This window comes from Scyliorhinus canicula, chromosome 3 (assembly GCF_902713615.1).
Source record: "Scyliorhinus canicula chromosome 3, sScyCan1.1, whole genome shotgun sequence".
Taxonomy (NCBI): domain Eukaryota; kingdom Metazoa; phylum Chordata; class Chondrichthyes; order Carcharhiniformes; family Scyliorhinidae; genus Scyliorhinus; species Scyliorhinus canicula.
The window spans coordinates 183,926,696-183,951,589 of NC_052148.1; the positions used below are offsets into that span (position 1 = coordinate 183,926,696).

The 24,894-nt window shown below is 46.7% G+C and overlaps 1 protein-coding gene across 13 annotated transcripts in view; it reads right to left on the reverse strand.

The window, feature by feature from the left end:
• ndst3 (N-deacetylase/N-sulfotransferase (heparan glucosaminyl) 3) overlaps positions 1-24,894 on the reverse strand; it is a 1,441,915-nt gene that overhangs the window by 1,057,514 nt on the left and 359,507 nt on the right. The gene's annotated exons all lie outside the window — the stretch shown is intronic.

Sequence of the window (24,894 nt, forward strand, 5' to 3'; positions counted from 1 at the left end):
AGTTTAATGCTGAAAATGAAAATGAAATGAAAATCGCTTTTTGTCACGAGTAGGCTTCAATGAAGTTACTGTGAAAAGTCCCTAGTCACCACATTCCGGCGCCTGTCCGGGGAGGCTGGTATGGGAATCGAACCGTGCTGCTGGCCTGCTTGGTCTGCTTTAAAAGCCAGCGATTTAGCCCAGTGAGCTAAACCAGCCCATGTCACATGCTGGAGCTTCATCAAGTGCATTTATTTCAATATCCATGGGGCTGGTAGATTGTGTGACCCATGTGGTTTTGGGAAAATAAAACTATAATCTGTGGTGAGATGATGGTCCTTTTTGTTAAGGAATGGGTTAAGAGACATTCCAATTAAACGTCTCATTTATGTTAAGTATCCAGTAATTGACACTGATATGTAAAGAAGTGTCAGGTGGCCTTTGGGCCATTTGATGCGATGATAGAGTTTTTGTATAGAGTTGGGTTAAAGGAAAATAGAGGTGTTTGTGAGAAGGAGTAGAACTTTTCACTCTTTATACAACAGCAGCTAAACAAAGAACAAAAGAACAAAGAAAAGTACAGCACAGGAACAGGTCCTTCGGCCCGCCAAGCCTGCGCCGACCATGCTGCCCGTCTAAACTAAAATCTTCTCCACTTCCGGGGCTAATACCTGTAAGATCTAAGTTTTTCCAGCAAATGATTTCTGATAAAAGCACCTGGCTTTAACTGGTATCAGCACAGTGATCATGTGACCAGGCTGCCTGGGAGATCAATAACTGAGAAAAAAGCTCAATGTAAGTTAATTGTAGGGATGTGTCCAAGTAATTTAGGTTTTCGATAGGAGAACAAGCTGGCTGCAGACGAGAAAACCTCTTGCAAACAGAGTCCAGTTGAAATGTTTGTTGGCCAAAATATTTTGAAATCTTGTTTACTGAAGAATTTCTAACAGGGGCCTCACGGTAGCATGGTGGTTAGAACATAGAACATAGAACAGTACAGCACAGAACAGGCCCTTCGGCCCTCGATGTTGTGCCGAGCAATGATCACCCTACTTAAACCCACGTAACCCGTATACCCGTAACCCAACAATCCCCCCATTAACCTTACACTACGGGCAATTTAGCATGGTCAATTCACCTAACCTGCACATCTTTGGACTGTGGGAGGAAACCGGAGCACCCGGAGGAAACCCACGCACACACGGGGAGGACGTGCAGACTCCACACAGACAGTGACCCAGCCGGGAATCGAACCTGGGACCCTGGAGCTGTGAAGCATTGATGCTAACCACCATGCTACCGTGAGGCCCCAATCAATGTTAGCATCAATGCTTCACAGCTCCAGGGTCCCAGGTTCGATTCCCGGCTGGGTCACTGTCTGTGTGGAGTCTGCACGTCCTCCCCGTGTGTGCGTGGGTTTCCTCCGGGTGCTCCGGTTTCCTCCCACAGTCCAAAGATGTGCGGGTTAGGTGGATTGGCCATGCTAAATCGCCCGTAGTGGAAGGTTAATGGGGGGATTGTTGGGATATGGGTATACGGGTTACGTGGGTTTAAGTAGGGTGATCATTGTTCGGCACAACATCGAGGGCCGAAGGGCCTGTTCTGTGCTGTACTGTTCTATGTTCTATGAATTGAACTTCTGGGCTAGAGAAGAAATGAAACAGAAGGAAAGAGATAGAAGGCAAGCAGGTGAGTAAGCAAGAGAAAAAGAGAGACAGAAGAGATAGGGGAGTGACGGAAGGATGGGAGACAGAAGGATAAGAGAGCAATAGAGACAGGAGAGAAACAGAAAGGGTGAGAGACAGATAAAAGAGAGGGAGACAGGCACGAGGGAGAGATGGGCGACGGACAGTAAGAGCAAAACAGACAGATGAGAGAAAGAGGCAGAAGGCGAGTGAGAGAGATAGAGCCAAGAATAATATTGTTTCATTGAGAAATCAGAAATCCATTAGTCTGTTGGGATATCTGAGCGCCAGAGAAAACTTTGCTTAATTTAAAGCTCTGGCTCTCTGCTGTCAATTGCACATTATTCATTTACACAAGGTTAAGAGGCTTAAAGTGCTTGCATTTCAGCTAGTGAAACTTTATAGGGTATGAGGATTGGCATTTTATTACCCTGTAGGGAATTGGAACACTGGCAAATTATGAATGAATGGCTGTTATTTAAACCTTGTACTTTAGATTTTTGTTTCAAACATAGGAAGAAAGTTCTCAATGAATGACATTTTTGAAGTTTTTCTTGACACATGCCACTTTATACGAGTCACTGGTTCTAGAAAGTACACAGTGGGTCAAGGGGCATGGAAGTGCCATAGTTAGAATATAGAATATAGAACAGTACAGCACAGAACAGGCCCTTCGGCCCTCGATGTTGTGCCGAGCAATGATCACCCTACTTAAACCCACGTAACCCGTATACCCGTAACCCAACAATCCCCCCATTAACCTTACACTACGGGCAATTTATCATGGCCAATCCACCTAACCCGCACATCTTTGGACTGTGAGGGGAAACCGGAGCACCCGGAGGAAACCCACGCACACACGGGGAGGACGTGCAGACTCCACACAGACAGTGACCCAGCCGGGAATCGAACCTGGGACCCTGGAGCTGTGAAGCATTGATGCTAACCACCATGCTACCGTGAGGCCCCTCGTTTGGCATAGTTTGGCATGAGGGGTCATGGAGGGTGAGTGGAGGAGCAGAGTTTGGTATGAGACGAATAAGGAGCCATAGGGTGGGTGAGGAGCTAGAGTTAACATGGATAGGGCTTTTGTTGAGGGTAAGGGGGTGTGGGAGGCGAGGGCTGGAAGGCCTTTCTGTTTTTATTTTAAACAGGACAAAGTCCTGCAGCACCGAGGCAGACCTTTCAAAATGCTCATCTAGGCACCTGGCAGTCCTTTTGGAAGTCTCCAATTTTTTTCTGAGATCATCTGTCAGTCTCCAGCCTGCACTAATATCGTGCAATGAAAGTCTCATCCTAATGGGCGCTTTCTCCAAGCAGGCATGTCAGCCCAGGAATTGTTCCGACTCCCGCTACCCACCCTGACGATGAAAATCTAGGCTCTGGTCTGTATTCGCTTGAATACAAAGGTTGAGAACAATCTATTAATTTGGGTATTCATGTGGGCATATACAAAGAAACAATTTCTGATTGATGGAGAATAGGAGAAAATCACCTTAAATATGAAAGTACAATCTTAAAATTAGGGCTGGGCTATTCCAGAGAGAAATCATGACCTAAACATTCACAAAGTCTGATAAAAATCTGAAACACTGTCCCTCAAATGGATGTGAATATTAAGCCAATTGAATAAACACGGACTGAGGTTAATAGATTTTTGTTAGGTTCGGGCATCAAGTGATATGGAATAAAGGTGGGAAAATGGAATTGAAGTACAATTGAATTGAAAGATGAAATAAGTTCAGGTGCTAAATAGCATACTCCTGCATCCATGACCTGAATGGACTATTGGGCAGGGTGTAGAAAGGGCAGCCAATCCATTATCAGTGCTGAAGTTGCAAATTGATCTCTTGGAGCCTTCAATAAAAAGCATCTGGACTCATTCTGCAACAGGTAGGCATGGTACTCTTAGTATCACAATAAAATAAGGTTATGTGCTCAATCTGTCCTGTGGTGTGACACACAATCTCCAGAATTAAAACAGGGGAAGCGATTTTATCAAACTGTTTCTCATTGTGGTAACGAGAGGGAACTGCCGTGTGCTTCCTGACGCTCGACCCAACAAGGCTGTCACCGCGATAAAACGTGAATGGGTCCACTTAACGAGGCCCAATGGACTTCACGCTGCAAATTATGGTCCCGCCAGCTGATTCACCGTGACTACACTCGCCAGCCCACTTGCTAACAAGGTCAAGCAGCACTTAAACCGATCCTGCACAGTCAACCCCTTACAGCTCACAGCCATGTCACCAAGAAGACCAGCCCCATAATTTGGGGATGCCAAACTAGGCAGATTACAGGACACAGTAGAGGCCAAATGGGATACCTTGCTCCCCTGAGGGTCTCGTAGGGTCAGCTACAGGGCAGCCAGTGCTGCCTGGGAGGAAGTGGCAGTGGTCATCAGCTTGGGGAGCGTGACTAGGTCGACCAGCACCAAGGCCAACATTGCTCAAGTTGTGACTAAAGCGGAGAGCCTGATGCACAACATGAGTTGTGGTGTCCAAGGCGTGGCTCAGTCAGTGGCAGCCATGGCTCAGCATCTCAACAGCGTGTCCCAGGTGCTGGGGAATGTGACCCAGTACCTGGCGCACCTTGATGAGGTGCTGCATGGCAGGTTCAAGTCTCAGGTGGGCATTCTGAGGCCCTCCAACAAATGTCACAGTTATGAGGGATGTCTCCCAGTTGCAGGTGTGCATCGCCGAGGCACTGTGGGACATGTCCCATTTTCAGGTGGGCATAGTCGAGGTGCAGCAGAGCATGTCCCAGTCACTGAGGAGCATTGTTGAGGGCATCGACACTGCTGCAAACATGTGTCGGAACTTCAAGAGAGTCACATAACTTCAAGAGAGTCAGGGGGCAAAGGTGAATGCGCTGGCCATCACCAAGGAGAAGTTGCTGGGGTAACTAAAGATCTGAAGGTGGATAAATCACACGGACTGAATGGACAACGCCCAAGGGTTCTGAAAGAGAGCTGAGGAGATTGTGGATGCATTGGTGGTGATCTTTCAGGAATCACTGGAGGCAGGGAGTATCCAAGAGGATTGGGAATGGTTAACATAACACCCCTGTTTAAAGAGAGAGTAAGGCAGAAGACAGGAAATTATAGGCCGGTTAGCCTGACTTCGGTCATTGGTAAGATTTTAAAGTTGGGGTAGCACGGTAGCATTGTGGGTAGCACAATCGCTTCACAGCTCCAGGGTCCCAGGTTCGATTCCGGCTTGGGTCACTGTCTGTGTGGAGTCTGCACATCCTCCCTGTGCGTGGGTTTCCTCCGGGTGCTCCGGTTTCCTCCCACAGTCCAAAGATGTGCAGGTTAGGTGGATTGGCCATGATAAATTGCTCTTAGTGTTGGGTGGGGTTACTGGTTATGGGGATTGGGTGGAGGTGTTAACCTTGGGTAGGGTGCTCTTTCCAGGAGCCGGTGCAGACTCGATGGGCCGAATGGCCTCCTTCTGCACTGTAAATTCTATGTAAAATCTATGTAAAATTATTAAGGCAGACTATTTAGAAGTTCATAATAAAATAAGACTGAGTCAGCAGTGATTCATCAAAGGAAGGTCATGTCTGACAGATCAATTAGAATTCTTGAGGAGGTAACGAGGAAATTAGACAAAGGAAAACCAGTGGACATGATCTACTTCAATATCCAGAAGTCTTTGACAAAGTGCCGTACAGGAGTCTTCTGAATAAGATAAGAGCCCATGGTGCCAAGGGTAAGGTACTGGCATGGATAGAGGATTGGATGATTGGCAGAAGATAGAAAGTGGGGATAAAGGGATCTTTTTTAGGATGGCAGCCGGTGACCAGTGGAGTTTTCCGGTGTCAGTGTTGGGACCACAACTATTCACAATGAGGGCACTGTTGCCATGTTTGCAGATGATACACAGATCTGTAGAGGGACAGGTAGTATTGGGGAAGCAGGGTGGTTGCAGAAGGACCTGCTAAGACATTGGGCAAAGAAGTGGCAGATGGAATACAATGTAGAAAAGTGTGAGGTTATGGAAGATGGAATGGAGGCATAGACTATTTTTTAAATGGAGAACGGCTTCGGAAATCGGAAGCACAAAGTTAACATGCAGGTTCAGTCAGCAGTGAGGAAGGCAAATGCTATGTTAGCATTCATGTTGAGAGGGCTAGAATACAAGAGCAGGGATGCACTGTTGAGGCAGTATAAGGTTCTGGTCAGAGCCAATTTGCAATATTTTGAGCAGTTTTGGGCCCTGTATCTAAGGAAGGATGTGCTGACCTTCGAAAAGGTCCAGAGGAGGTTCACAAGAATGATCTCCGGAATGAAGGCCTTGTCATATGAGCAGCAATGGAGTTTAGAAGAATGGCGGGGGATCTCATTGAAACTTACAGAATACTGAGAGGCGACGATAGAGAGAACATGGAGAGGATATTTCCACTAGTAGGAGAAACTAGAACCGGAGGGCACAAGCCTCAGACTGAAGGAAAAATCCTTTAAAACAGAGATGAGAGGATTTTTTTCAGCCAGAGGGTGGTAACTCTGTGGAATTCATTGCCGCAGAAGCCTGTGGAGGGCAAGTCTTTAAGAGAGAGAGACAGATAGGACAGATAGGTTCTTGATTAATAAGGGGATCAGAGGTTATGGGGCGAAGGCAGGAAAATGGGGATGAGAAACATATCAGCCATGATTGAATGGTGGAGCAGACTCGATGGGCCAAGTGAGGCATGTGCTGCCGGCAAATGCGCCAGGGCCCTCCAGCCCCAGAGGATTCCCGCCAAGGGCATCGAAGGCCACAGGTCATGGTGAGAAGCAGGCTGCCTCCATCTCTGATGTGTATCCTACGGACACCTAGGCGCAGAAGTACAGCACGGCAGGCTGAAGATCACTGAGAGGGCACGGGGTAATAGGGGTTGGGTGCATTGTGTGGGGAGGGGGATGGGTGGTGGTACAGTCAGGGATTGGGGCAGTTAGGAATACATTTGTTAAATAATATAAATTGTTGACCTCGGTCAATGTGACGTCTCTGGCATATTCTTCCACAATGAAGGCCAAGCCCTTATCCCAGGCCCATCTCAATGGACAGGAAGGTCCTGGATGCCTCCTCCTCCTCCTCCTCCTCCCCACCACTCACCCCCCCCCCAAGCTGGCACATCCTGCCAATGCACCTCCGGCGCATTAGGGGGCTCTGCCCACTTCCTGACACCCTGAACCCAAGCCACCCGCACAAAACATTACCTGGGCTAGGCGCTGGTCCACTCGCCGGTGTACACTCCCATACTCTGGCCGCGGTATTTCTCCAATGCTTGAGCCCAGCCCCTGGATGTTCGGATGATGGCCACTGTGTCGGTGGTGTTGCCTCCAGCAGTGTTCAGGCACAGTGTCCAAGCATTACGTTCTGATTGAAACGCTAGGCAATAACTCCCACAAGCTAACTGGCACACTTACACACAGGGATCCATTTGGGAGGTATGAAGTGTTCACTTAACTATGATTGCCAATTCCCTATAAGCAATAGCCTTCAGCCGTGCGGCCAGTGGGAGTTTTGGGTGGTTGGTAGGGCAGGCGAGCAGGGGCTGGGGTTGCCCCAGGAAGATGACCACACAATCTAGGGGTTTGCATGGCAGACAGGGAGGTGCTGAGAAACCCATCTCTTCCCCCACCCCTCCTCCAGCCCAGCCCATGGACAGCCATAAGCCCCTGCCCCCTCCCGATGACAGCCACCTTGACCGAGACTGGCCCATGGGGGCTCCTCCAGCACCTCCCTTCGAGCCCCAGGGCAGCAACCCCAGTGCCTCCGGGCTCATTGCCCACGAGTGAAGATGGCTACTCACCTCATCAAATCCCTGCAGCAGCTTCCACTGGCTTCATGTTTTTAAAAAGGAATCGGCACCTGTGTGGCCTCTTGCTGGGGAGGCGATGGGGTGGGGTCGCTCCCGTTAATTGTATGGAGATTGGGTTTAAATGTTCCCCACTGTACTACCATGCTGGACCCAGAGTTCCATGCCAGTGAGGAGCGGAGGGAAACCATCTTCCTCAGGATGTACCACAGACTCAAACTTGCCCCTGAACACCACCTGGGCTGGTGGCAGAGGTAGTGTTGCCAGCCTTACCAGTAGGAGAGATATGATGATTCAGATGGGTGGGTGTCACTGGTGAGACTTCTGCCCTGAGACAGGCAGAGAACAGAGGGAGATCTCCAAAGACTAGGATGCAGGACTCCACTGGTTGGGATGAGCTCTGTTGAACTCCTGCTTCTGCTGAAGTGGGGCTGCACTTCTGAGAATTGCCAACACCTGGTGGGTCCCTGTTTGAGCTTGGCCACGTCCATCCCCTTTATGGCTACAGCTGGGGTGTGAGTATGTCCAGAGTGACAGCCTGGGCAGGCTCCCAGATGACCAGAGACCTTCTGGGCATTCAAAGGACACAGGTAGCACTTAGCAGCTTGAGCAGCCAGGAGCCTCTAAGTAGTACGAAAGGGGTGCATTTAAACAACAGTCTGAGCCAGGCCACCCTGATCCCGAAGGAGACACCCCAAGTCCATTGGCACGGCAGTAAGTCGCTCCTCGTTACTTCTCCAGCCCGGGCAGCCATCCTCAAGCACACCCGACAGTTTTCAATGCTTTTCCAGTGTTCTTTTAGCCTCCCGCTCCCCTTCCACAGCCATGGTGCCCAGTCCCAGTTTGTAGATACTTGTCGTAATTTGCGTCCCAAGGACGTCCACCTAAGAGGGGCAGAGCATCGCGGAAGGGCAGAGCATTAAGTTGTCCAAGCCGCTAATCACATTTAAATCCATAGAAACGCTGGTTCTGCATGTCCCCACTAGCGCGGGGCGTAAACTTCATTATCGCCACCTGCGAGGGATGCATGGCTCCCGAATTGGCGCCAGGTGCGAACCTCAATTTTTGCCAGGCGCCCGATTCGCCACCCGGTCGCAATTCGGGTTTTCAGTGTTGTGAGGCAGAGAATCAGCCTTATGATTTGTTCGGACAACAAGATATATTTTCTTCCGTTTTATAAATTCTGCAAACAGTTTGGAACAAATAACCCTGATTTGTTCCTGTTAGACCTATGATGCTATCATTAATGAATGGACATATAATTCTCTAATTAGAAACAGAAATTCCACAGGCAGAGTCTGAATAAAACTAGGAGCTTGAAACAGAAAACCACATTGCCAATATTTCATGCCTGATACATCTCTGAAACTGTCCTGCCTGTTCATCAAAAATGCCCATCAGTCAGAAGAGGAAGTCTTGATGGGTTGAAGCAATAAATCAATATATGATTATAATGCATTCTGTGAGGAAGGAAGTGTGACTGTTTTGTTTAGAAATATGTCCAACGAGAATTTAATCAAATTTTGTCAGGTCTACTGCAATTGAAAGAATGCAGAACGTTTGCGAGGTGATATGCTGAATAATATCTGTGCACAAAACCTCAGCACAGTGTGAAAACAGGCACCAATTTAAAAGAAATCCTGTAATAATACAATAAGAAGTAGAAAAAGACAAGCATGCACAGAGGTGACAGAAATAATAATTTCATATATGTCAGGTTGAAAAGATTGCATTTCACAAAGGCAGTAAACGAGCAATGCCTTCTCAAAAGAGTTTGCACAGCTTTTCCTGAAGATTGGAACACCAAAATGGCAGTCGCCTGCTTATCTCAACCATCAGCTACTTGCTTTGCATACTTCTGGTGGGCATCAGGTGTGAGCGTGTTAACCTCTGCCAATAGAATTTCATGCTATTGCTGGGGATCAACATTATGGAACATTAAGAGGCCTTATGCTAGCCAAACGTTGCTCTCACGACCTGAACTTCACCAACTTTGTCTGAAGAAGTCAAAATACCCAAATTGGCTGTCCATTTGATGTAATGAAGGCAGAGCATAATAATCTGAATTGTTTTCCAACGTGTGTGCATGAAGCATGAACAAAATCTTCGGACAATTCTGAAACAATAAAATAATGGTGGAGAATAGCGCATCAAAAATAACAACAGTTGTCAATATCAAATACTTCACAACTGTATAGATGGATTGGTAGTGAATAAATATATAATCTTCATTATGTATGTTTTTTTGTAAATACAATGCTAGCAAATTTGAGCCCACAATAGCAGGATTGGCGACAGGTGTGAAAAATTCTGAGAGAATCAAGAAACGTGATTCTCATCGGAGAGATCGCATTTTCTGATTTCTCTTGCCTCTCACGTTATGAGACCTATGCTCACAAATGGTATGAACCTCATTTTAAATATTATTAGCACCCCCTCACTAAATATTCAAACATCGCCGACACTACGTCACATGAGCGAAGTTTACAACAGGTTTGGCCAGACTTGAGGCGTATAGGCCCCGGGGAGTTCAGTGGCATGGCCTACAGCATAGGTTGGCACTGCAAGGTCGCACCCCAATCTCTTTGGAGCCGGTTTCTGGCTCCATGAAACTCTGCCCGCCAGAATGATGGTGTAAACCATGCCCACTCGTTTGTTTTCTGTCTAAGAGGCTCAAGGTTTGGACAGAAGGTCTGTACATCTGGAGAGTTATGTGCCAGTTTTCTGTCTCAGCCTGACACTCCCAAATTCTGGTAAGATTCCGTTGTGGTTTCATTCTCAAATTGCACAACATTTTTTTTCAAAATTTCTTATCTTTTGTTAATGCATTTATTTATCTAACCTAATTCATGAAGTTAAAATGTTTTTTGTCCTTTTATGTTTCACATTTAGCTTCTTGAGTGACTGATGAGTTATACACGAGAAAAGAAACATCAGCCCATCTGTATATCTGCAATAGGCTAGTTCAAATGGCACTGTGTATTTTCTAAAAATTCCATCTGTTAAGGATTATCTTCGATTATGTTTCAGCCAATTTATTTAATAACCTTTAATACATGAAACACACAGGAAAACTTCCGTTGTGTCAATATTTAAGTCAGTTCATTTTGAACCCACTAATGTTTTCCTGAACAGTTTGCACAGCAAAAAATTCTCTAATTTGTTTGCAGATTTGTAGTATGTTTCTCCCGTAAAGTTTATTATTTTTGATATTTTTAAGCAAGATCTCCCACATTTCACAAGAGATGCAGGATATGATCTCTCTTTCGTTGTTCTGTTTTTCATTCTTCCATTAAGCTTCTCTACACTTAACTCTGTTTCACTTTTCACTTTAATCTTTTCTAATTATTTCCTTATTCTTTTTTGTTCCTTCCACCTTCATGGAAGATAATTGGAGGAGTGTTCTGATGTGGCAGATTTAAGGATATTAATTTTTCAGTGACAATTTAGGAAAAATGTGGTCTGTAGTCAACAGCATCACTCTTCTCATTCCCTCGGCTCATTGCGCACACTTTCACCAGCCGTTCACTTTAAGTTTCCTATCTCTTCATTTTTCTTCTTCCTAATACCATTCTGCTCCCAACTCTCTTGGTTACTCTTACCTCTCCTCCACTGAAACATGAACTTTCCTGTCCCATCACAGATTTTGCTCCCAGCTTTACAGGTTTGATCTCATTGCTGCTCCTACCTGTTCCTCATGGAACTATCCACTTCAACCCACTGTTCTATCAATCATCTCATGCTTAGCCCTCCAACACTTCTCTCTCCTCCTCGTCCCACCATCTGCTACCCTTATGGATGTGATAAGAGGCCAGAAAGCATCCTCAGCCTAAACCCATTTTCAGTCCTCTAATTTACTTGTGTTTTTAAACATTGAAAAATCTACCATTTTGGTGGGGACCTAAGTTGGTGCTTCAGGCACCAGTCAGAAACAGGGAGATGCCTCACACCACCATTCAAATAGGGCAGGTGGAGTAATTTTGAGATATCACTTGGTGGAACATGTGATCTGTATGCTCCAGCCATAGGTACTTGACTTTGAATGGCCTAAACAATGGTTCTTAAAGGGACTTCTGCAGGGTGCTTAAGCAAAGTTTGCAAATAACTTTTTAAATGAACCTAATGGCTTATTTAAATATGCATATCTGCATCCACAGACTGTTGCAGCTTTGTCTTTCAATAAACTTAAGAAAGATGGTAATCTAAATCCCCACAAAATTTGGATCTCATTTCAAAAATAAAGAGTATGGGATAAAAGTTGAATGGTGGCTCCTTAATCTCCCATTGTAGTTTCATTAGAAAATCAGAGGAGATCCAGGAGAAATGGCATGAATGTTTACTGGAACCATTTATCTGCAGGTACAACCAATCTTCCACCAAAGTTACAGTGGACAATAGGAACATAGGCATTAGGTGCCAGTTAGACTACTTCCTGTTTCTATTCAACAAACAATTCACTTTTAGTTAATCCCCTAAGCCCATACCCCACAGCAATGTGGTTGACTCTTATCTGCTATTCAGTTCAAGGACATTTAGGAATGGGCAACAAATGCTGGCCTTACCCACATCCATAGAACATACAGTGCAGAAGGAAGCCATTCGGCCCATCGAGTCTGCACCAACCCACTTCAACCCTCACTTGAATGAAATGAAATGAAAATCGCTTATTGTCACGAGTATCCTTCAATGAAGTTACTGTGAAAAGCCCCTAGTCGCCACATTCCGGCGCCTATCCCCGGAACCCAATAACCCCTCCTAACCTTTTTGGTCACTAGGGGCAATTTAACATGGCCAATCCACCTAACCTGCACGTCTTTGGACTGTGGGAGGAAACCGGAGCACCCGGAGGAAACTCACGCACACATGAGGAGAACGTGTAGACTCCGCACAGCTAGTGACCCAGCAGGGAATCAAAAATGGACCCGGGCGCTGTGAAGCCACAGTGCTATCCACTTATGCTACCGTGCTGTCCGATGAATGAGGGAGAAAAAAATCACTGAACCCTGGACACCTATATTAAATGTGTGATGTTCGACTGACAGTTATCCGCTGACATGGCAAAATTGGGAAAATTCAACAGAAATTCCAAAGCATTGATATAGAACAGTACAGCACAGAACAGGCCCTTCGGCCCTCGATGTTGTGCCGAGCAATGATCACCCTACTTAAACCCACGTAACCCGTATACCCGTAACCCAACAATCCCCCCATTAACCTTACACTACGGGCAATTTAGCATGGCCAATCCACCTAACCCGCACATCTTTGGACTGTGGGAGGAAACCGGAGCACCCGGAGGAAACCCACGCACACACGGGGAGGACGTGCAGACTCCACACAGACAGTGACCCAGCCGGGAATCGAACCTGGGACCCTGGAGCTGTGAAGCATTGATGCTAACCACCATGCTACCGTGAGGCCCCAAATTGGAAAACACCCGAGTATTTAGCAAGTCCCAAAATGCCTGAAGTCAGCGCAGTCAATTATCCATGATTAAAGATAAAATTGTGTTCTACTGGAAGACATGCAGGTGCTCATACATTACGGAGTTTGAGTACCTATTAAACTTATTCCTCTTTACATAATTTAATTAAATACAAAACCCCTATACTCGGACTCATTTCCAGATTAACTACATTATTTTCTCCGAAGGGGAGGTAGAGAGCACAGAGTCTCACTCTATGCGGATGATCTGCTCCTCTATATCTCGGACCCACAAAGCAGCATGGACGGAATCATAGCGCTCCTGAAAGAGTTTGGAGCCTTCTCGGGCTACAAACTCAACATGAGCAAAAGTGAGATCTTCCCAGTACACCCGCAAGGGGGGGGGGGCAGCACTAAAGGGCCTGCCGTTCAAACAAGCCCGAAATAAATTCCGCTACCTGGGGATCCAAATAACCCATGACTGGAAAGGGATCCACAAATGGAACCTCACCAGCCTGACGGAGGAAGTTAAAAAGGACCTGCAAAGATGGAACACACTCCCGCTCTCCCTCGCGGGGAGAGTCCAGACGATCAAAATGAACGTACTGCCCAGGTTCCTTTTCCTGTTTAGATCCATTCCGATCTACATCCCCAAGGCCTTTTTCAAAGCGCTGGACAAACATATCATGGCGTTCGTATGGGGGGGTAAAAATGCTAGGATCCCAAAGAAGGTCATACAAAAAACAAAATCCAGGGGGGGGCTAGCCCTCCCGAATCTACAATTCTACCACTGGGCGGCAACAGCCGAGCGAGTAAGGGGATGGATCCAGGAGCCAGAAGCCGAGTGGGTGCATGCGGAGGAGGCCTCCTGCATGGGAACCTCCCTCCGGGCCCTCGCCACGGCAGCACTCCCATCCCCACCCAAAAAACACTCCACCAGCCCAGTGGTGACAGCCACCCTCCAATCCTGGAACCAACTGCGGCAGCAATTTGGCCTGTACAAAATGTCGGACAAGGCTCCCATCTGCAACAACCATAGGTTCAAACCAGCACTGACCGACGCCACCTTCAAAAGGTGGAGGCAGGACGGGGGGACACTGACAGTCAGGGACCTATACACGGACGACAGGATCGCAACACTGGACGAACTGACAGAGAAATTTCAGCTAGCTGGGGGGAACGAGCTACGGTACCTGCAGCTCAAAAACTTCCTACGAAAGGAGACAAGGACGTACCCACAACCGCCACGACAGACACTATTGGAAGACCTACTGGACGCAAGTATCCTAGAGAAAGGGAACTGTAGTGACATGTATGACCGACTGGTAGACAGGGACGACACCGTACTGGACGCAACAAGAAGGAAATGGGAGGACGACCTGGGGATGGAGATAGGGTGGGGACTCTGGAGCGAAGCACTGCATAGGGTCAACTCCACCTCCACGCGCGCAAGGCTCAGCCTGACGCAACTAAAAGTGGTACATAGAGCCCACTTAACGAGAAACCGTATGAGTAGGTTCTTCCCGGAGGTGGAGGACAAATGTGAGCGGTGCCAGAGAGGCCCGGCCAACCACGCCCACATGTTCTGGTCTTGCCCCAGACTTGTGGAGTACTGGACAGCCTTCTTCGAGGCTATGTCCAAAGTGGTGGGGGTGAGGGTGGAGCCATGCCCGATAGTGGCGGTCTTCGGGGTTTCAGACCAGCCAGATCTATTCCTGGGGAGGAGGGCGGACGCCCTTGCCTTTGCCTCCCTGATTGCCCGCCGTAGAATCCTGTTTGGCTGGCGGTCAGCAGCACCACCCAGAGCTGCAGACTGGCTGTCCGACCTCTCGGAATCTCTCCAAATGGAGAAAATCAAATTCGCCATCCGAGGGTCGGACGACGGCTTCCACAGAACGTGGGAGCCATTCATGCAACTGTTCCGGGACCTGTTTGTGGCCAACGTACATGAGGAAGAATAGTCGGATGGCCAAGAACCAGGGGAAAATGGGCGGGAATCGGGGGAAGGTAGCCGGGGGGAGGGGGGGGGGGGGGGGGGCTACGGGCTCGGTATGGGGGTTTGATGGCAAGCCAAGGCCCAAAACCAAACTATAAATAAATGCCTATAAACATGTGCCTCGGCCATATTGGGGAATGTAAAATATGTATGCTGGCTAAAGGGGGCGGCCACAATTATTGTTATGAAGATGCTTACCTGTAAATATTCATGTTAAATTTTTGTGTTTTCCTTTTTTTTTCTCTCTCTCTAATAACTTGTAATTTGTCATATATAAAATATGAAAACTCAATAAAAAAACATTTATATAAAAAAAAAATGAGCACGGTCCAAAGCAACGTGAACTTTCAAAATTAAAAATGGTGATGTTGGCAATGAAAATAAGGAAATGGTAGAGATGGTAATTAATTAATTTGTGATAGTATTTACAGTAGAAAAAAAGATCAGCATGCCAGACATCCCACCACCAATTACCACCTTTTATTACCACATATTACCACCTTTCCTGGCAATACTACTTTCAAACTACATGTCTCCTTATCTCTCCTCCTTAAAGGTTGACTTGCTTCTGTATCCCTTAGTATCTTAAGCCCCTTACCTACTCCACCTGGTACACACGAGTAAATGTTACCCACACAAATAAAATGTTTAAAAGATCTGGCACCCACTGATCCACCAACTCTGATCAGCCTGTACACACTGTTGGATCTCTTCAACTCATACTATGTTTCTTTCGACTTTAATAATCCCCATTGGCTTATCTTGATTTAACGAGTCTTTCTACCCAATGCTTTCCTTCAGCCACCAACACTGAAACTTCACATGTCCAACTTTATTACAGCACAAAAGCACAAATTTTCTTCTCTCTTCCACTATCATAGAATCAACGGTGCAAAAGGAGGCCATTCAGCCCATCATGTCTGCATCAGCACTTGGAAAGAGCACCCTACTGAAGCCCACACCTCCACCCTATCACCCTAACCCAGTAACCCCACCTATCCTTTTGGGCACTAAGGACAATTTAGCATGGCCAATCCAGCTAACCTGCACATCTTTGGACTGTGGGAGGAAACTGGAGCACCCGGAGGAAACCCACGCAGACAAGGGGGGAAAGTGCAAACTCCACACAGTCAGTCACCCGAAGCCGGAATTGAACCCAAGACCCTGGAGCTGTGAGGCTGCAGTGCCACTCTTTTGAACCAGAGGCAAAATCTCCTTAATATCACCAAATAGAGCATTGACTACCTGTGAATTTTTTATTACCCGGTTCCAACCTTCACATAACTAGACTTTGCTTTGTGAACTACTTCAAAATCATCCTGCATTCCTGCTGGCAGTCTAAAAGTTTTAACCCTTTGATCTTCCACACAAGTTCTCACTACCGTATGAAGTGAATCTTTAATTGTTCCAAAATAATTGTATCCCTAAGAGAGGCATACGTTTGGTCTATTTTTAATGCTCTTATCCACCTATCAAAATTATTTTGTTTAATTCTTCTGAATTCTACACATGCCTGACCTGGTTCTTTCCTTAGATTTCTAAACTTCTCTCTGTAGGCGTCTGGCACGAGATCATATGCATTTAATATGTTTTTTCTCACCTGATCATAATCCCGAGATACATCCTCTGATAGTAAGGGGGGGGGGGGGGGGGGGGGGGGGGGGTGGGGGGGGGGGGTGGGGGGGGGGGGGGGGGTGGGGGGGAGTGGGGGGGGGTGGGGGGGGTGGGGGTGTGGGGATCTCTGCTCCTCCCATTAATTCCATCATTTTACCAAGCTGATACCCAATGTGTCGAATTAACTCCAGAGGAATCCCCCTTAATCCAAACAAAATTCCATTAACCCAAGCTTTTTACGATGCCTTAATTGCACCTCTGGTTCCCTAAACCTTTCAAACCAGGATTATTTAATAACACCACTGCAGCAGTCATATGCACACTAACCCTAGCTTTTAACCCCAACTGCACCAAATACATAATATACAATATATCTGAAATTCCTACATTCACCACACAAGGAAACTGCTACTGACTCAAGAACACAACAAAGTTGATGTAAGCAAGTGTTATGGGCTAGGGCTTAGAAACTCAAAAGTATATTATAAAGTTCACCTGACCGATAACATTTATGTTGAATTTGGCTAGGTTGAGCATAAGAGTTTTCACCTCAGGTGTGATTCATCAGACTCCCTTGGCGCTTTTATTAAAACAAAGTTTATTATAAGAATGAAGTTAACAGAGTAAGAATTTTTAAATCAATTACAAACAGAAAGAAAACACAAAAGATGCAGTAATCTATGTATATAACTGAATCCCCCTTAGTAGCTGTTCCAATTCAATGCAAAATCCAATCTACCAAGGGCGTGGTCCAGCACACTGTAATCTTACTTGAGCAGAATTGGTCCTTTCCCTGAGATTCTGGTCAAGCAGATTCAAAACTCCTTCCAGAAAGCAACTCTATTTTTAAGGTTACCAAGGCAGTTTGCCACACCCAAAGTGCTTTAGTTCACTGGAAAAGCTTTAAAATGAAAATAGGGAAACACTGCTTCTCTTCTGCAGTCCAAAGCAACAAACCGAAACTGAAACCAAAACACTAAACCCCCTCTCACCTGACAGTCACAGCCCAGCTCAGCCCACAAATGACATAACTGAAGCCGTGCTGCAAGTCATGTGGTAAGACATGTGCTACAAGTCATATGGTAAGTCCCTTTACTTAAAGGGACACTCACATGGCACAAGAGAACAGTAATGAAACTGACGGCACAAAAACATGGCAGCGATCCAGGATCAGATGGTATCCATCACAGGTTTTAAATGAAGTTCATGAAAACATTATTGATGCACTAAATTCTCTTGATTCAATCTGTAATTTTTGCATCGTTGGAGGCAGAAAGAAATGGTGCTGGACTCTCTCTCTGCTGCAAGATATCATTGTCTGGTAACAATGTAGTATTGTAGATCTTCCCTAGCTTATCAGATTTGAGTTGAGTCTACCCAGCTGGTGACAGGTGAAGGGCCAAGACTTCTTGGCTGCGATCGGCTTAAGGAAATAAAGTTGAATTAGGCTGAGATTTTTCAAGTGTATTTGAAGACCTCCTGATCTTTGTCCCGAAGTCATTCTTTAATGAGATTAATGCACTGATCTCGGGTTTGTATGATCATAGATCATAGAATTTACAGTGCAGAAGGAGGCCATTCGGCCCATCGAGTCTGCACCGGCTCCTGGAAAGAGCCCTACCCAAGGTTAACACCTCCACCCTATCCCCATAACCCAATAACCCCACCTAACACCAAGGGCAATTTTGGACACTAAGGGCAATTTATCATGTCCAATCCACCTAATCTGCACATCTTTGGACTGTGGGAGGAAACCGGAGCACCCGGAGGAAACCCACGCACACACGGGGAGGAAGTACAGACTCCGCACAGACAGTGACCCAAGCCGGAATCGAACCTGGGACCTTGGAGCTGTGAAGCGATTGTGCTATCCACAATGCTACTGTGCTGCCATGGGTGGGGAAGTCCCCATGGTCAAAAGGGCTTTGCTGTTGCCGAATATAATGACTACTACCGGGCAGCAAACGTCACTATGGTTAGGAAATGGTTAGCAATTTCCCGCTCACAAATTCGAACTCCCCCCCCCCCCCCCCCCCCCCCCAAGCCTGCCACTATATTCTGCACCTCAAACACTACCCACTTCTTTATATCCAATCCAAAATGGAAGACTTGCCCTACCCACCCTTTCCTTAGCCTACTCTGGTCCCCGATCTTCAAATGCGCTTCCTGTAAAAATGCTACATCTGCCTTTCAGCTCCTCAGGTGAGCAACACACGCGATCATTTGACCGGCCCATTCAGCCCTCTCATATTCCATGTGACTAGCCTGGTCGGGGGGCACGTCACCTCACCTCACTTCACCTCACTCCACCCCCCTCACCCCCACCACCACCACCGCCGATCAACAATAAGCACTTCTTGGGCCACATCATGTGGCCCTTCAGGCTCGTCCTCAGATGTCCACCATCACCAGCCTCCTTCCTCCTTATTTCACATCAACCCCACCCCTGTCTGCAGTCCCCCTCCTCCCCTTCCCTAAACAAAACAACAATCCCATCCCTCTCAAACACTCCGACCACCTTCGCAACCTCCACTGCTCTCCCATGAACTACCTCGCCCAGCAAGCCCCCACCCATGGCACAAAGCATCCTACCCCCACTGATTCTCCTCCTCACCCCTCTCGCACACTTCCACAGTGCAAATAACAATAACAATGAGAAAAAAGGTGCAATCGCCCTCCACTGTACTCCAACATCCCACCCAAGAACCCCACAAAAAGATAAATGGCCCCTGAGAGAAAGGAGGTTCTTCCCTAACTATCACCCAAAAAGAAACATAGCAATATAAAAAGAAAGACACAGAGAACCAACATCTCCTCACACTTCCTCCAAAGTTCAATGTTCTCCCTCTCCTGCCAGTTCATTGTCTCTCAAGAACTCCATTGCCTCTTCCTGTGTTCCAAAATAATACTCGTGGCCATTGTGGGTCACCCAGAGGTGGGCCAGGTACAACATCCCGAACTTCATCCCCTTCTTAAAGAGGTCAGCCTTGACATGGTTGAATCCAGTTCTCCTCTTATCCAGTATACCCGGAACTCTTTGCTCTCCCAGGTACATCTCCTCATCTGCCTGGCCTACCTAGTTTCCTCATCCAGGAACCGATGTTGCCTCACCACCATCGCCCTCGGCGGTTCATTTGCCTACGGCTTTCCAATCAGCGTCCAATATGCTGGTCAAACGCCCCTCACCCATTAGTTGCTCCTACATTTTGGCTACAGAAGAGCCTGCGTCCGATCCCTCGATGCCCTCTGGCATCCCCACTATTCTCAAATTTTGCATCCAGGAGCAGTTCTCCAAATCCTCCACTATCTCCTACGCCACTTCTGGGTCTCCCTGAACATCCCAATTCCGGCCACCAACGAGTTGAGCTGCTCCTCGTGCTCCTCCACCGCCTCCTCCACCTTCTGGATCGCCTGGCTCTGGGTCTGCAGCCTCAGCTCCACATGGTCAATCCTGCCTTCAGCGGGTCTACCACTTTCGCCAGGTCCTCCTGAGCCTCCCTCCTCTGCTCACTGAACTTTTTGTTCAGAAAGTCTACCAATTAGACAGGTAGGGCTGACCCCTTGTACTCCATCATCATTCCCTTTTTGCATGAAGAGTTTCTTGCTCTTGCAGCTCCTTTCTTCTAAACCCACCTCTGGTTCACGAATGCATCCACCGACCTCACCAGTGGAGTATAACTTTCCTTCTCCACTTCTGCACCTTTTCCCTTCAAAATATCCACCTGGCAACCAATGAAATGGACCGAAAAAACCACCTCGAGCGGGCACTGCCAAATGTGCAACCACTCATTCCATGGCCACATTCTGAAATCCCCACATCAAGCCTTGATACCAAGCCCACAACGCTCCCTGAAATTTGTTTTTAAACCAAACTTACAATATTGGCTCCCTTGCATATTCTGCTAAAGAAACACTCTTGTTGGTCTTGGAAGGCTCCCCAGGAGAAAGCTTTAAACAGAGGAAAGCAATTGCTGCATTCCTCAAACCTGTCAGTATGCTTCGAGCCATCTAAAGAACCGGTGAAACTGCGATGCCTCTCCATATGGTGTTGGTGCAGTATTTTTCCATGTCCCATGAGATGGATGACTGCTCTGAAAGGCCAACAGGCCTGTCAGAACCCTCTCAGACGCCGGAAAATACAACTCACAAAATGATCGTTAATTTTTAGCATCAGGAAATTTCACCAGTACTTACATGGCAGATATTTTATCATTGTTTCTGACCACAAAACACTCTTGGGTCTCTTCAAAGAGGACAAGGCCATCCCACCGATCGCCTCAGCAAGAATTCAATGATGAGTGTTAATTCTGCCGCCTATAAATATACTTTCAAGCACCAACCTGGGACACACATAGCGAATGTGGATCCTCTGAGCCACATACACTTGCAAGAAAGTACCACCCGTACTCCAGTACCACAAGAAATCATGGTATCAAATCTTTTTTAGACCCACTGCCAGTCTTGATGTTGCAGATCAGGAACTGGACCAATCGAGATCCAATTCTGTCCAAACAAAGAACAAAGAAAAGTACAGCACAGGAATAGGCCCTTCGACCCTCCAAGCCCGTGCCAACTATGCTGCCCGTCGAAACTGAAATCTTCTACATTCCTGGGTCCGTATCCCTCTGTTCCCATCCTATTCATGTATTTGTCAAGACGCCCCTTAAACGTCACTATAGTCCTTGCTTCCACCAGCTCCTCCGGCAGCGAGTTCCAGGCACCCACTACCCTCTGTGTAAAAAACTTGCCTCATACATCTACTCTAAACCTTGCCCCTCGCACCTTAAACCTATGCCCCCTAGTAATTGACCCCTCTACCTGGGGAAAAGCTTCTGTCTATCAACTCTGTCTATGCCCCTCATCATTTTGGAGACCTCTATCAGGTCGCCCCTCACTTCCGTTGTTCCAGTGACAACAAACCGAGTGTATTCAACCGCTCCTCATAGCTAATGTCCTCCATACCAGGCAACATCCTGGTAAATCTCTTCTGCACCCTCTCTAAATCCTCCACATCCTTCTGGTAGTGTGGCGGGTTGTGGTGTGTGTCTTGCAAGTCTATGTGGCTCAGAGGATGTGTGTCCCAGGTTGGTGCTTGAAAGTATATTCGTAGGCGGCAGAATTAACACTCATCATTGAATTCTTGCTGAGGCGATCGGCGGGATGGCCTTGTCCTCTTTGAAGAGACCCAAGAGTGTTTTGTGGTCAGAATGGAACACTATACTCCAAGTGTGGCCGAACTAAGGTTCTATACAGCTGCAACATGACTTGCCAATTCTTATACTCAATGTCCCAGCCAATGAAGGCAAGCATGCCGTATGCCTTCTTGACTACCTTCTCCACCTGTGTTACCCCTTTCAATGACCTGTGGACCTGTACACCTCGATCTCTCTGACTTTCAATACTCTTGAGGGTTCTACCATTCACTGTATATTCCCTACCTGTATTAGGCCTTCCAAAATGCATTACCTCACATTTGTCTGGATTAAACTCCATCTGCCATCTCTCCTCTCCAAATGATCTAAATCCTGCTGTAGCCTCTGACAGTCCTCATTGCAGTCTGCAATTCCACCAAACTTTGTGTCGTCCGTAAATTTACTCATCAGACCAGTTACATTTTCCTCCAAATCATTTATGTATACTAAGAACAGCAAAAGTCCCAGCACTGATCCCTGCGGAACACCACTAGTCTCAGACCTCCAATCAGAAAAAGCATTTCATTGCTACTCTCTGCCTTCTATGACCTAGCCAGTTCTGTATCCATCTTGCCAGCTCACCTCTGATCCCGTGTGACTTCACCTTTTGTACCAGTCTGCCATGAGGGACCTTGTTAAAGGTCTTACTGAAGTCCCTATAGACAACATCCATTGCCTTACCTGCATCAATCATCTTTGTGACCTCCTCGAAAAACTCTATCAAGTTAGTGAGGCACGACCTCCCCTTCACAAAACCATGCTGCCTCTCGCTAATATGTCCACTTGCTTCCAAATGGGAGTAGATCCTGTCTCGAAGAATTCTCTTCAGTAATTTCCCTACCACTGACATAAGGCTCACCAGCCTGTCGTTCCCTGGATTATCCTTGCTACCCTTCTTAAACAAAGGAACAACATTGGCTATTATCCAGTCCTCCGGGACATCAGCTGAAGACAGTAAGGACCCAAAGATTTCTGTCAAGGCCTCAGGAATTTCCTCTCTTGCCTCCTTCAGTATTCTGGGGTAGATCCCATCAAGCCCTGGGGACTTATAATAATAATAATAATAATCGCTTATTGTCATGAGTAGGCTTCAATAAAGTTACTGTGAAAAGCCCCTAGTTACCACATTCCGGCGCCTGTTCAGGGAGGCTGGTACGGGAATTGAACCTGCGCTGCTGGCATTGTTCTACATGACAAGCCAGTGATTTAGCCCACTGTGCTAAACCCACCTTAATATTTTTCAAGACACCCAACACCTCATCTTTTTCCATCGCAATGTGACCCAGACTATCTACACACCCTTGTCCAGACTCAACATCCACCGATTCCTTCTCTTTGGTGAATACTAATGCAAGGTATTCATTCAGTACCTCGCCCATTTCCTCTGTCTCCACATATAGATTCCTTCCCCTGTCTTTCAGTGGGCCAAGCCTTTCCCTAGCTACCCTTCCTTAACCCTATTTGCCAATGATTTTTTGTGACTCCTTTTTGCCCTCCTGACTCCTTTCTTAAGTTCCTTCCTACTTTCCTTATATTCCAAACAGGTTACTTCTGTTCCCCGCCTTCTAGCCCTGACAAATGCCTCCTTTTTCTTTTTGACAAGACCTACAATACCTCTCGTTATCCAAGTTTCCCAAAATTTGCCATATTTATCCTTCTTCCTCAAAGAAACATGCCGGCTCTTAATTCCTTTCAACTGACATTTGAAAGCCTCCCACATGTCAGATGTTGATTTACCCTCAAACATCTGCCCCCAATCTAGGTTCTTGAGTTCCCGCCGAATATTGTTATAATTAGCCTTCCCCCAATTTAGCACATTCACCCTCGGTCCACACTTATCCTTGTCCACCAGCACTTTAAAACTTACTGAATTGTGGTCACTGTTCTCGAAATGCTCCCCTCCTGACACTTCTACCACCTGGCCGGGCTCATTCCCCAATACCAGGTTCAGTATAGCCCCTTCCCTAGTTGGACTATCTACAAAGTGATAATCAAAATATTTATGAGTAAATGAGCCAGCTTAAGAGGGAATGAAACAATTCTTTATCTGCAAGGATTAATTGAGTTGTCAGGATGGCATCAGACTCTGGGAGCAGGAGTAGTTGCTTCTGTACCAGGCAGAGAACTCTTCATAACTGAATTACACAGCACTCATCCTGACATCTCTCGAATAAATGTACTTTCCAGGAGTTATGTGTGGTGGCCTGGTATTGATGCTGATATCGACAGTCCCACTGCATTCTTGGGAATGGCCTGGCCAGCCATTGATACAAATCAATGTGGATTATGTTGGTCCATTCCTGGGCACAATGTTTTTGCTCGTAGCCGATGCATATTTTTGAGGTAAAGTCACCTACATTGCAGACTCCCATCAAATGATTACACCAGTGCTTTTCAACTCACAGATCACCTTGAAGTTATAATAGAGCACAATGGAACTGTATTCACAAGTGCTGAGTTCAAAAACTTCACCAAAGTTGAAGCCAAAACGGCATCCACCACATTAGAACTGCACCTCACCACCCAGCATCAAACGGAATAGTCGAGAGAGCCATCCAAACTTTCAAGCCTGGCCTAAGGAAACGGTCAGGAGGCACCTTGGAGACCAAAATCTCACGATTCCTCCTTAGCTATCGCACCACTCCCTGTGCAGCGACAGGAATTCCACCAGCAAAACAGATGATGAAACATCGTCTCAGAACAGGACTGAGCCTCGTGTTTCCAAATTTTCCAGGGAGGGTAAAACCAACCAAAGTAATCAGAAAGCAAGCCATGATTCACATTGTACAGCACAAACATTTATGTTAAATGAAGCAGTATGTGTGAGAAACATCAGTCGTATATCACGTTCAATCTCTGGAATTATTGTCTCTTGGACCGGACTCCTTTAATACCAAGCGGACGTGGAGGGACGGACCTTTCATAAACACGTTAACCACTTGAGGAGTAGAGAGATGCTCCAGCAGTCAGTATTACCATCAAGAAACGTTTTTGAACTGTAAGCACCGAAGTACCTGCTCGACTTGTTGTCAACATAGTTGATGGTCACTGAAGTGCGGAAGATCTGTGGCATTTTATGTCAAAAAATATGCAGCAACCCATCACCAATCTTGCGACAAGTGAGTGGCTATCAACCGGTCTGCATAAAACCCCCGGCTCCCACGATATAAAAGGCTGGAGAATGGCCGGGTCCATGGCC